Genomic DNA, 14,170 nt, shown 5'->3' with positions numbered 1-14,170 from the left:
ATTCCTGGTTCTAGAGAAAGTGAGTTTAATTGTGGTTTTGAAAACAATGAAAATGAAATTGTTGATAAATTGGCCCCGTAATTGGCTTATTTATTAGTTTTCCAGTTTGTGAATTTTAGATTTTTTTCCACTTCGAATAAACTCGCATTTTAGAAAAACTTGAACGTTTGCTTATTTATTAAAAGAATAAAAAAAAACCCCAAATACCTCAAATTTGTGAGTTTACAAACTCGGAAAATTCAATAAGGGCTGTGATTGGCTATTGGGTAGCCCCATGGGGACTGCTGGCCTGCAGGAGGCTCTGCTTGGGGTAAAACTGTATCTCTGGGCTTCCAAAACTTGTCTCCAAGCCAGAAATGTAAAAATGGCACCAACTGTGAGGCCACTGGGAGCAACATCAGAGGGGTTGGGGAGCAACATGTTTCCCCCGAGCCACTGGATGGGGATCACTGCTCCAGGGGGTGAGGAAGAGCCATCTGTACATAAAGGGATTATGGGCTGACCCAAGGCAGTTGGATTTTGAGGTGGGTACAAAGGTTTTCTTACTCCAGTGAATACACCCCAAAAAGAAATCAGCTGATATGCGCCACATTCAGCCTTCCCTGTAGCAGCCAACATGGAGTTCTCTAGAAGTACATAGCAACTAATAAGCACTTATGGGAAATATGACTGTTATACCCACTGGGCAGGGTTTCTCTATGGGATTTATAGTTACAGTATCAGTGGGATGGTGGTGAACTGGTGTCTCTCAAACCAGTAATTGCCAACAAGTCAGGCCCAGTGGGACGGGGAACGAGCCATGGGTGCCCACAGTCTGAGGCACAAAACCATTATATGCCATTATATGCCTGCCATTTTACTTTCACCACATGTTCCCTTGTGTTTCAATGAGGTTCCCAGATCCATCGCGCTTTCCCGATGCTTCGTATGGTTTTGTGTAGTTACAATATCCATTGTACCTCTTGTTCCATCATTAATGTTTTCTGAAGGTTCCATTGGTTTGGACCCACCCTTTTCCCCCTTGAGTTGTAACCAGATATTATTTAGCAAGGTCCCTTTTTTCCAGGGGTTCAAAATTAATATTTGTACACTAATTAGCTGCCTCATTATGGTTGTAAGATACCTTGAAAAAAACATAGTTCCAAGCAAGCAATACACATCAATTAAAAAATATGCCACTGTTTCATGATATTTAATGTAATAATATGGTTGGGAACAGTTCCCTAAGCCCCGCCCCCTGTTCCCCTGCTGATCTGGCTGGCTACTTTGTGACTCAAATAAAATGTAACAGTAGTCGCCTGTCCTCAGCCTTCAGCCTGCATCCTCCCAATCCCACAATTCCCTGCTGCACACGTGATGTCAGTAAGGAAAGGAAACAATTTGAGGGTGATAGAAGTAGTGTCTAAAGAGCAAACCACTTTTGAATTAAATGTCTGGCGTCAGTGTAGCTATAACAGCCCTCAGAAGATGTACAGATGGAGCTAACTTTGTTTTGACATCATTCAACTCATGTGGAGCACCATGTCCACATCATTTATTTCAGTGGAAAAGGGGTGTAATTATGATCCTTTTAAAATCTAAGTGATTAGGTAGTTAGTTTTATGGGATCAGTCTGGCCAAATTCACACCTATGGGAAGATAAAGATGGAGCAAACTTAACCCAAGGCTCAAATCTCATCCACTGGAGTTGACTGCAAAAAAATGGTCCAGCTATCTTCATACGGAAGTCTTAACCAATTGTATAAAGCGTTTTGAAAAACTCATTCATACAGAAGTCTGGAGGGAACTAAATTATAGACTTATTCATCCAGCGTATAAAGGTTTTAATTTTGACTGAAAGAATAAGATTTTCCTTAATAAATGTTCCAAATGTAGCACGCCGCTTCCAAATATAATTCATCTATTATGGGATTGCCCTCATATCAGTGGTTTTTGGAAAGGCATTGAGAGCCATCTAAAATCTACTGTGGGCTCTAAATACCATCTGACTTCAAAGTCCGCCCTACTAAACTTCTCAGAAGATTTAACACAAGTGTCTAATTTATTTCAACCTAAAATCACAACCATTTCCTACTCCATAAACTACTTGAACCTTATACTAGCTGCAGCAAAGGGGATTATATTCAAGAAATAGATAGATTCAAATCCACCATTTTTATCAGTCATTACTGTGTTACACGTTTTATGTTCAAATAAAGCCATTGCCTACAAATTTAGTAACATAAAAAACCGTACAAGATACCGTATATGATACCGTATATACTCGAGTATAAGCCGATCCGAATGTAGGCCGAGGTACCTAATTTTACCTTAGAAAACTGGACTTGAGTATAAGCCTAGGGTGGGAAATGCAGCAGCTACTGCTAAGTTTTATTAATAATAATAATAATAATAATAATAATAATAATAATAAAAACCAATAAAATTACATTAATTGAGGCATCAGTGGGGTATATGTTTTTCAATATTTATTTCAAAGAAAACCATAAACTAGCTCTGTAAGCGGAGAAGAGGGTCAACAAAAACAATATGAGTACTACTCCACGCTCATTGCACATTGGCAAACTGGCAGCAGACCCAGTCCCGGAGGGATGTAAGGGGAAATAAGTATTGCTAGTGGGAGCCTAGGCCAGGGCACTGGAGGGTCTGGTTGCGGGGGGCCTAATTTGCACACAAAGGAGAGAGGGTGCTAGTCTGGAGGGACCCATGGCACCCGACTCGAGTATAAGCACATTTTGGGTGCTGAAAAACTAGGCTTATACTCGAGTATATACAGTAATTGTCTAAATGGAAACTTCGTGTAAATACCCTTTCTCCCAAGGACAGATCCCATTTGGACTCATTACTCCACGTACCATAGTTCCATGAATGCTTACAAACTCTCACTAGCCTGTCCAATTGTAATAAGAATTACTATATCTAATTTTATTCTAATAAAGATCTATGTTATTCCTTCATTATCTTTTCCTTGTCAAACTGATCTGAAATGTTCACTGGACTGTATTGTTTATATTATGGCTTTATTAATCCTTGTTGGGATTTTGCTTGTTTTCTCAATGCTTCTTGTAATTATCTAATAATAATAATAAAAAGCAAACTCTGTTTGGACATTATACGACTCACATGGGGCACCCTGGCACAGCCCGTCAGGACATTTATTTCAAAGGAAAAAGGGTAAGTTAATGATATTATTAGCCATGGTGGGACAAGGCGAGCCATTGGGCCATAGAGTTCATTGTACCTTTACTTAGAATTGTTGCCTAAATCTCTCTTTCCAAGCCAAATAAAGTGTTTTCTTTTCTTTCCTTCCAGCTGATTCAATAGCAAAAGTCTCCCGTTCCCAGGGTTAAGAAGACGTATGTAACATTTTCCGCTTTTAGTGCCAAACGCGCGACTATTGCTGAGCAAATACTCAATGGCGCGGCTCTGTTTGCTGAGACCATAGCCGCATGTATAATAAATGGCCCTATATTTATCCTTTAATTACAAACCACAGCTTCACTAGAGCCTTTTATACAGAAAATGCAATAAAATACGGTAACATGTTTGCAGCCCGGGGAAAGGAAGAGGCAAATAGTCATGTTACCCGTAGAACTGGCACCGACTCTGGTTCCTTCTGGGCTGTAAAAACATCAAACTTAATGAACTTAGATGCTGATGTTACATTAGTAAGGGACAAGATGTGGATCATTTAGATTCTATGGCTCGTTGCAATAGGCATTTTATAGGCAATGGAAAACAATATGCGGCTTATGAAGCGGTTACCGGGGGTGGAACCAAGGTGAAACTTTATTTTAAAACAAAGAAAAGTGAATGTATAATTCTCTCACTAAGCTTGGTGTTGTGGAACTAGAGCTCTTATATAACAATGCAGGGATATTATTGGGGTTCTTTTACTGTGCAGCGCAGTAATTGCTTTATCTCATTGGCTGCCAGTAACCTTAGGGAATATCAGGCAAAGCCATAAGGGAATATTATATATGCCAGGAGAAATCCTAATGAGTAAAGGTTTATCAAACTTAATTGCAGGTTTGATCAAACAGGAGAAACCTCTAGCTGCCACCAGGGGGAACTGCTTGTTTGGTCAAGTATCTTGTTTGAGTTAAACATTTGTTTCAGGGTGAAACTAACTTTATACTGAGCCTTGGAATGTTCAACAGCACCGAGACAGCTTAATACATTTGCTCCAATGGGTCAGAGAAATGAGACTCATTAAACAATGTTCTGACATTGTTCTAAACAATGTTTCCTCGTTTCCCAGCAGTAGGAAAGTGGGACAAATGGGAGTACTCTGAATGTACTAGATCAGGGCCGGAACTAGGGGTAGGCAGAAGAGGCAGCTGCCTAGGGTGCAACGATTGGGGGGCGCCAGGCAGGAGCCTCTCCTGCCTACCCCTAGTGCTACTTTGTCATTGCCTCCGCTGCTTGTCATTAGTGGCGGAGGCAATGACCGATCTAATCGGGAGGTGGGCGGAGTTGGCCGACCGGGTTGCCTAGAGCGCCCGGTCGGCTTGGCCCGCCCCTGATGTAGATGAGTAGGGGTGCAAATGGGGTGCCAGGGCTACAAGGTGATGGAAAGCCCTGCAGTGGAGTAACTTGGTCGCGTCGGGACCCCCTGCTGAAAAATATTTTGAGAGGCGCAACCAGGAGCCCAGAATCCCCAACATTTACATTTTTCCTGTTTTGACACTTACCCTTTTCTTCCGCCATTCTAATCATCACTGCAGATTCCCAATGGCGATAACAGTAACTTCAATTTCAACTAAACTGGATTTCTCACCATTAGTGGTCAATATGTTAACCCTTCGGCTTCTAGAGAAATCAGCATCACTCTGTTCCACATCTAGGATAGTAGAGTCTTGATTATTTCATTGTCATTAGGTCTTATATATATATATATGCAGCAAGAAGAGGAGAATGCAAGTCAAAATGTAAAAAGCATACTGCCCAATAGTCCTCCAATTGTTTAGTAAAAACACCACACTTTTGGCTCACCTAATCACATATTTACTCAGTCACACTTACTTCACATTTTCTAGAACAGGCAGCCATCTCTAAAAAGGTATTCTCCCTTCCTTTCCCTCCTTGCTTCATACTGCACATGTGTTTCATTCCCTCCCCCCCTCCCCTCTGCCAGATCCGCTTCTGATTGGCTGGTGGGCATGTGTAGCTCAGAACAGGAGACAGGATCAAGTTACACACATGCTCAGAGAATAGGAAGGCTGCCGCTGGCACCTACAGGAAGGGGAGAGAGATTTCAGTGATGTCACTGTAGGCATCACGCTGCTGTAGGCTGCCAGCACCATATCTCAGAGAAGCAAGCAGGGATCTGGGAATTTAGATATGCAGTAAGTACTTAAAAAGAATGCCTTTAGACTTACTTTTAATTGATATTAATCTTTCCTTGTCCTTTAAAAACATTCTGCTTGAATAAACACGGTTCTTTCTTCATAAGCCCTGTCTGTGAGTGCCGTGAGTGCCGTGAGTGCCGGCATCTTTATGGACAGATATCTGTTCTACGTTGCAGAGGCACCCGAGTGATTTTGATGAACTTTGAACCTTGTGAGCACTTTGTCTTAATTCCTATCCTGTGATGGAAGGATTAGTGGGACTGAATTTATTGATATTCCTCTGTCAGGATTGCAATTTTCAGATGCTGGAGCGGCAAAACATCCTATTTTCAGAACCTGTTGATATTATTTCAACTGCATCGCTCTATGATACTTACATAATCTACTAAGACTAAACGAAAGAGAAATTGACTTGAAGTTACACGGTAAATACTTACAAAAAGACAACACATACCCCGAGGTTTCACAATACGCAACATTCCTACCATTGGACGTAATTATACTGACTTTGGTAAAAGATGGTGCCAGGTACTAAGTGTTCCCGTGATCCTATGCTATTAGTCATAGAGGAGATGTCTAAAAACTTGAACGTGGTCTGCACTGAGATAGCAGCCTTGGAACAAGCTAACCTTACTGCACTACGTTCCAATAAGGAGACTAAGTGGCTTAACAAATTGGAACAACAATTGATCCATTATACAGCTGAACTACACAAGTTTGAAAGAACAGACAAGTGTACAGGTGGCCAACTGGTAGTGAACAACCTACTTACAGACAATACAGACAGAACAGACAACACCTCAAGACCGGTACCATTGCATTGATTCCTCCCCCTACACGTCTTCACCTTCTGACTCTTTCGGCTAGGGGTAGATCTACCTTGACTACTTGTGAAGGTAATAACTCTGCCTCCTCCACTCCGGGTTCCCTGTTTTTAGGCTCCACCACCAGGTCAAGAACCAGGGGCAACCACACAAGAGACGGGGGGGGGGGCACCAAGCGGTCGCATACCCTATATAAACCAGCCCCGGAGGAGGTAGTTTTTAATCTAAGCACCCACAACCTATCAACTACAGAGAAACAGATACTGGCCAAAGGTCTTTTGTACCTACTACTAAGATTAATTCTTTGGACCTCATGATTGATATACATAAGTTTCAAAGAAATATGAAACTGAAAGAACCCTTTAGAACCCAATCCAAGACTCCCATATCACCTTTTCGCACCAGAAGTGACTTTGAGCCAACAAATACACCCAAGTCAATAGCAGCCTTTACTCGACTCTTAATTGAGGAGTCAATGAAACCTCCTGACAGGGGCTTCAGAAACAATCTCACACAAGCACAAAAATTAGCCATAACTTCCTTGGCTAACAATCCCCACATTGTCACACGTCCAGCAGACAAGGGGGGTGCGGTGGTGGTTCTTGATTATTGTGATTATAGAAATGAGGTACTCAGACAACTGGGCGACACTACTGTCTACCAACGACTGGATGGGGACCCTACCATTGAGTACAAAAAATGAGTAGACTCTGTCCTCCACACTGCACTACTACAAAGTCTTATTTCTGAAACAACTCGCTCATTCCTCACACAAGACCCCCTGGTTTACTCTGTTCTCTACCCAAGTGTCCCCACCTGGTAGACCAATAGTCAGTGCCTGTGACTCGATTTTACAACCATTGGCGATTTACGTGGACTACTATCTACAACCCTTTGTCCAGAAATCCTCCTCATATATCCGTGACACACCTGACTTTTTGAGCAAACTTAAGGGATCTTTCCCACTACCCCCAAACACATTACTAGCCACAATGGATGTTACATCTCTGTTCACTGTTATCCCCACTGACCAAGGCATTGAGGTTGTTCGCAGCTCATTGATACAAGCCATTAACCATGCTCGACCGAAAACAGAATTTCTCATCACCTTGTTGGAATTGTGTTTGAAATTGAACTACTTTAAATTTGAACTCTGCTACTACCTACAACTGAGTGGGGCACGTATGGGCTCAAATGTCGCCCCCGCGTTCGCCAACTTATATATAACAGAATACGAACAACACCACATTTATAGATTGTGGCGCTTTATAGACGACCTGATCATACTTCGGACAGACACTATGGAACAGTTTCACCAGATGGTAACAGAGCTAAATGCCCTACACTCACCCCTACGCTTCATGGCAAACTGTAGCACCATGGACTTGTCTTTTCTAGACCTCCATCTTTCCGTCACAGGTACCGATGTCAGCACAAAAACACACAGGAAATCCACGGATCACCCCCCCACATCTGTTGTGAAGCATCCCCTATTGACAAATGCTAAGGATGGTCCAGAACAACTCAGACCGTACCACACTCCAGATCCAACTACGAGCTGAGCTAGTGGAACGCTTCTCACAAAGGGGATATCCATTACATGAACTACTGAATAGCAGAGAAAAGGCAATGCTATCCTCACAGGACTCACTGCTTAAAAATATTGAGAAACCGACCAGATGTGAACAAAAAGAACTTCCGTTCCTAACCACCTATACTCCTTCTACTGAAAAGGTTAGAAGTGCCATCTACAACCACTGGTCAGTAGTACAAAAGGACAAAACACTACCCTCTGGGTTCTAGGAGCCACCACATATAGCCTACAAGAGAGAACAGAACCTAAGGGACTTACTGGTTAAAAATGACCCCACTCACTGTTACCAATACTCTGAGACCTCCACCTGGCTACCTTCCTCCAAGGCCTTCTGCTACCGCTACACAGACGCACCACCTGCCGACAGATGCCGACGGGCCCTACGTTCCATCATCCCCACTCGGGTAAAGTTATCCAAATTAAACTCAGGGTCACATGTACCTCCTAATTAATTAATTACATGATTAAATGCCCATGTGGACTGATGTACGTGGGGAAGGCCACCACCAATTTCAGAGACAGAATGGCTAATGATTGGCCGGGTATAAGGACTGCACTTTCCACCGGCAAGGGTGATACACCAGTGGCTAAACATTTTTTGGAATATACACATACACTGGCCAGCATGAGGAGTATGATTATTGACTATGTTCCTGTACCCCCCAGAGGAGGAAACCGTAAGAGACTGCTACTTCAGACTGAATTAAAATGGATCCATAGATTGGACGAACTAATCTCCTATGCTCCTTTCTACTAATATCTGACTTATTTACCCTTTGTGTCCACACTAGCAACTAAGAACATCTCTATACTACTGTTACTGGTTCATTGGTCTTGATTTACCCTGTGAAATATTTTCCCACAATTGCTGATTTCCATGAACCCGGCGTTGCTTTATATATAATACTCCATATGTTCCACTTGTAGCTACCTAGTAAACATTGTACCCAGAATAATTGTACCTTCGCTCTTTACAATATATGAAGTATCCTTTATTCTTTATTTACAATATATGAAGTATCCTGGCATTTTAACCTTAAGTTCAGTTGCTAAAGCCCATGGCACTGTGATACATGTTAGCGTTGCTATAACAACACGTATCCCACCAAGTCATGTAACTCCCCATTTGATCTATAACAGACCTTTACTGTATGCAACACACACTAAACTACTTAGACACGTTTAAATCATGTACGTAGGGAATCTATGCCATGCAGTAATTTATTGTTATAAACGTTGTTGCTGAGTTCCCGAGTCCATGGTAACGGGTGCAGATCCTTCGAGCACATCCCACATACCTGACTGAGCTCTAACTTTAGAGCCATGAATGTAACGTGGCCCCTTTCTCTGAGGTGGAAGTCATTCCTCACTGCCAGATTATATAAGGATGAAAGATTTGAACGCTGATCCGTATTTAAGTAAACATGCTCTGCCCGTAACAATGGTGTAAGAGTTTACAAAGTCTGCCATTCTGTACCTTGATATGTTTCTGTTGTAATATAACATAATATCCAGGGCACAGGCCCTTCTTACACTCTTAGCTACATGATAGCCTGAGGCGTTTATTACATTGTTGCCTATTCTTTCCTACAATGTATATGTTTGTATGACTTAATAACTAATGTAACCCTAATTTGGCCAGTATTTGCCCATAGTAGGTACGAGCACGGGTACATGTGACTTAAACACGCAGGATAGGCCTTCGCAAAACGGAAAAGGTATATATAATGGAATTATGGACGCCAGAGGTTTTTTTGCATTGAACTAGAACTTGGTTTATTGATGGAATGCACAGCATATGCAGGGTTAATACTCACAGCACTGAGGCAAAGTAGTACAATATCAGATGCAGTTGCAAGATAAGCAGAGTAGTGTAGCACCACGGTGGAGACAGATGAGGGATAATAGACAGGAGTCCCAAGGGTGCCCACTTTTACTGGGCCGGATCCCTACAGCCAATGGTGGTTCAGAGGTTAAAGACAGCCTGAAACCTGTGTCTGAACTGTGGTCCCTACAATAAGGCAGCAGAGCCTTGGGGGTACTAAACCCACTAACTCTCCTTTGTTGGAGCCACAGCTGCTCATACTAAATAGCCCTGAGCTAAGTCCCACTCCTACAGCTGCTCTTTCAGAGTCTAACCTGCAAATGGCTTCACCTCATTCACGGGGTCCCTGCTCCCCGACTTAGACTCACTAGGTGGATTTGGCTTCCTCTAGGGCACAGGCTTCTGGGCCTAATTGGGTCCCAGGTTCAATGTGCAACCTGCTCTGGATGATAGGAATGCCAAAGAGGAAGTGCCCACGCCCTGCAAATCCCTATATTACAGTGTGCAGGAAGTCGTCATCCTATCTAAGGGCCTATTACTAGCAATTTTGCAGTTGGTCTTCTTTATTAATAGTTTTTGCCTTCATCTTCTCCCTCTTTCCAGCTTTCAAATGGACCCTCCCGGCAGCTAAAAACTGTCAGGCTGCAATTTTATTGTTACTTTTTATTACTTATCTACCTATTCAGTCCCTCTACAATACTTATTCCAGTCCTTTATTCAAACTACTGCCTGGTTGCTAGGGAAAATAAGATCCTAGCAACCAAGATTGCTGAACTAAAAAAAAGCAAAATAACTGGAAAACTATTAAAAATAAAACATGAAGACTAATTGCAAATTGCCTCTGAATATCGCTGAATGCATCAAACTAAAAGTAAGATGTAAAGGTGAACAACCCCTTTAATGTTTAGCAAATGATCCCCTTTGTCTTTAGCAACTGTAGCAGCCACACTTGGCTAATTCCCTATGATCTGTCACAATGGGTACAGCAGTAGGGATGTAGCGAACCTCAAAAAAAACGTTTTGGTGAACTTACGCCAAAAAGTGCGAATATTCGCGAACTTTGCGAACCCCATAGACTTCAATGGGAAGGCGAACTTTAAAACCATTTCTCACCAGGAAACTGATTTTAAAGTTGTTTAAAGGGTGCCACGACCTGGACAGGGGCATGCAGGAGGGGGCGTAAAAACGCAAAGGCAGCTGGCAGACCTAGCGGAAGTACGCGGCGTTTTTTTGCTATTTCACGCTATTAGCACCATGGAAACGGAATTTGCTGAAAAACGCCATGTGTGGCTTGTGCGGCGTTTTTAGGCCAAGAAAAAACGCAGCGGAAAAACGCCACGCGAACCCAAATTGCGAACATTCGCGAACTTGCGAGTTCGCGAACACCCAATGTTTGCGCGAATTAGTTCACCGGCGAACAGTTCGCTACATCACTATACAGCAGCTCCAGTATATATGATGCCTGGGGGTGGAGCAGATCCCAGACTCAGGCCTAAACGTTGCCATACACGTAGCAATTTTTGATCTTTCCCACCCTCCACAGACGTTCAGAGCTGAATCATCAGATATGGAGGCGGAAACAATAGGAATTCTACCTCCTTCTGCCGATTCAGCTCTGAACGTAGATTTTGCTCGGGCGCCTTCTATGGGCCCACCGATTGCCCCTCCCATTCACTAAGGGGCTGATTATTGAATTCCTTTTTCTCCCATGGGAATTGAAAGAAGCTGGTGTTCCATTTATCGAAAAGCAAATTTAGGAATACAAATTCTTAAATCGTATTACTATGGGGCACGATTCTGGGTGTTTAATTGCCCCGCGCCACTAAATGCACCAGGGCAGGCACCAAATCTTCTGCAATGGCTTCTCATTAGCGATGAGCATATTGTCCCATTTCGCTTAGCCCAAAAATTCGCAAAACTGAAAAAGCTGAAAAGCGCGCAAAACTTCAAAACATTTGCGAAACGCATTGAAGTCAATAGGCGACTCTTTTGTATAAGTGACAATTTTTACAAATTTTTATGTGGGTGATATTTTTTACACACAATTTTTTTTCTTACTCCAAATGCATTTAAGTCAATGCCCGTTTTTTTTTTGTGGCGACTTTTTTGTCTCGGCAAAATGTGGAATTTGTCTGTGAATCCATGCCTGGCGGAAAAATTTGCTCATCAATACTTCTCATTGATTATGCAGGCAATTGCATTCTGGGCATTGAGAGCTCAGGGCGGCACAGCCGGTAACAAAATGCCCAGAACTGTACCTTGTGCCACAACCCATAGTGTAACCAGTGCCACAGCCCATAGTGTAACCAATGCCACAGCCCATAGTGTAACCAGTGCCATAGCCCATAGTGTAACCAGTGCCACAGCCCATAGTGTAACCAGTGCCACAGCCCATAGTGTAACCAGTGCCACAGCCCATAGTGTAACCAGTGCCACAGCCCATAGTGTAACCAGTGCCACAGCCCATAGTGTAACCAGTGCCACAGCCCATAGTGTAACCAGTGCCACAGCCCATAGTGTAACCAGTGCCACAGCCCATAGTGTAACCAGTGCCACAGCCCATAGTGTAACCAGTGCCACAGCCCATAGTGTAACCAGTGCCACAGCCCATAGTGTAACCAGTGCCACAGCTCATAGTGTAACCAGTGCCACAGCCCATAGTGTAACCAGTGCCACAGCCCATAGTGTAACCAGTGCCACAGCTCATAGTGTAACCAGTGCCACAGCCCATAGTGTAACCAGTGCCACAGCCCATAGTGTAACCAGTGCCACAGCCCATAGTGTAACCAGTGCCACAGCCCATAGTGTAACCAGTGCCACAGCCCATAGTGTAACCAGTGCCACAGCCCATAGTGTAACCAGTGCCATAGCCCATAGTGTAACCAGTGCCACAGCCCATAGTGTAACCAGTGCCACAGCCCATAGTGTAACCAGTGCCACAGCCCATAGTGTAACCAGTGCCACAGCTCATAGTGTAACCAGTGCCACAGCTCATAGTGTAACCAGTGCCACAGCCCATAGTGTAACCAGTGCCACAGCCCATAGTGTAACCAGTGCCACAGCCCATAGTGTAACCAGTGCCACAGCCCATAGTGTAACCAGTGCCCCAGCCCATAGTGTAACCAGTGCCACAGCCCATAGTGTAACCAGTGCCATAGCCCATAGTGTAACCAGTGCCACAGCCCATAGTGTAACCAGTGCCACAGCCCATAGTGTAACCAGTGCCACAGCTCATAGTGTAACCAGTGCCACAGCTCATAGTGTAACCAGTGCCACAGCCCATAGTGTAACCAGTGCCACAGCCCATAGTGTAACCAGTGCCACAGCCCATAGTGTAACCAGTGCCACAGCCCATAGTGTAACCAGTGCCCCAGCCCATAGTGTAACCAGTGCCACAGCCCATAGTGTAACCAGTGCCATAGCCCATAGTGTAACCAGTGCTCAGACTTTATCTCCCCAAGTTGTGTCATTTGGGCACACAAGGAGGTGCTCTCTGCCCGCGAGTATTCAGTCCTGTCCGGCGCTTATATTAATATAGACTGTAATTCACTTTCATCTCCTTTTTATTCCAACGACAAACAGAAGCAGCAGCTTATTGGTCGGCCTGAACTGAATTCTGCTCTTCATTATCCGTAATCAATGGCATCACTTATGCCAAAGCACAGAGCATCTTGCACCTTATTAAATGTCTATCCCCAGGTCTAGTGAGATGTTACATGGCGGCGTGTAGCTTGGCTAATGGCAACTAGAATAGTGTGTGAGAATCTGGCCGCTAGAGGGATCATCTGAGCAGTCATGGCGGCTCCCACTCTCTTATGGAAAAGCTTAAATATACAGATAAAAAAAGGCTCCCAGCATAAGCCCCAAGGGAACTGCTGTGTCAGAGCTTCAATCAGCAACAGAATGAACTCATAATGTGCAACAGATCTCATTTATGTCTAGTGTTGCCCTTCAGATACCACTGACATGGTACATCTTAACAGAGACACATGTGGGGTCTACTAGCAATCTACATAATACTGCTGGGATCTAAAGCCCCCTTAGAGAATCTCCCCCTAACTGGCTGGGCCCCCTTAGCCCATAACAAGGTTACAGATATATAGAAACATTGGGGTAACAGTCACCCCGCTATAGTTCCAGGGGTACCCAGGGCACAAATAAGCACTCACCCCAAATCCCTCCCTAACTGGCCTTCAGGCTGGGCCCCCTTAGCCCATAACAAGGTTACAGATATATAGAAACATTGGGGTAACAGTCACCCCGCTATAGTTCCAGGGGTACCCAGGGCACAAATAAGCACTCACCCCAAATCCCCCCCTAACTGGCCTTCAGGCTGGGCCCCCTTAGCCCATAACAAGGTTACAGATATATAGAAACATTGGGGTAACAGTCACCCTGCTATAGTTCCAAGGGTACCCAGGGCACAAATAAGCACTCACCCCAAATCCCCCCCTAACTGGCCTTCAGGCTGGGCCCCCTTAGCCCATAACAAGGTTACAGATATATAGAAACATTGGGGTAACAGTCACCCCGCTATAGTTCCAGGGGTACCCAGGGCACAAATAAGCACTCACCC

Source organism: Xenopus tropicalis, chromosome 5 (assembly GCF_000004195.4).
Source record: "Xenopus tropicalis strain Nigerian chromosome 5, UCB_Xtro_10.0, whole genome shotgun sequence".
NCBI classification, from domain to species: domain Eukaryota; kingdom Metazoa; phylum Chordata; class Amphibia; order Anura; family Pipidae; genus Xenopus; species Xenopus tropicalis.
Note: the sequence above shows the minus strand (reverse complement) of the source record.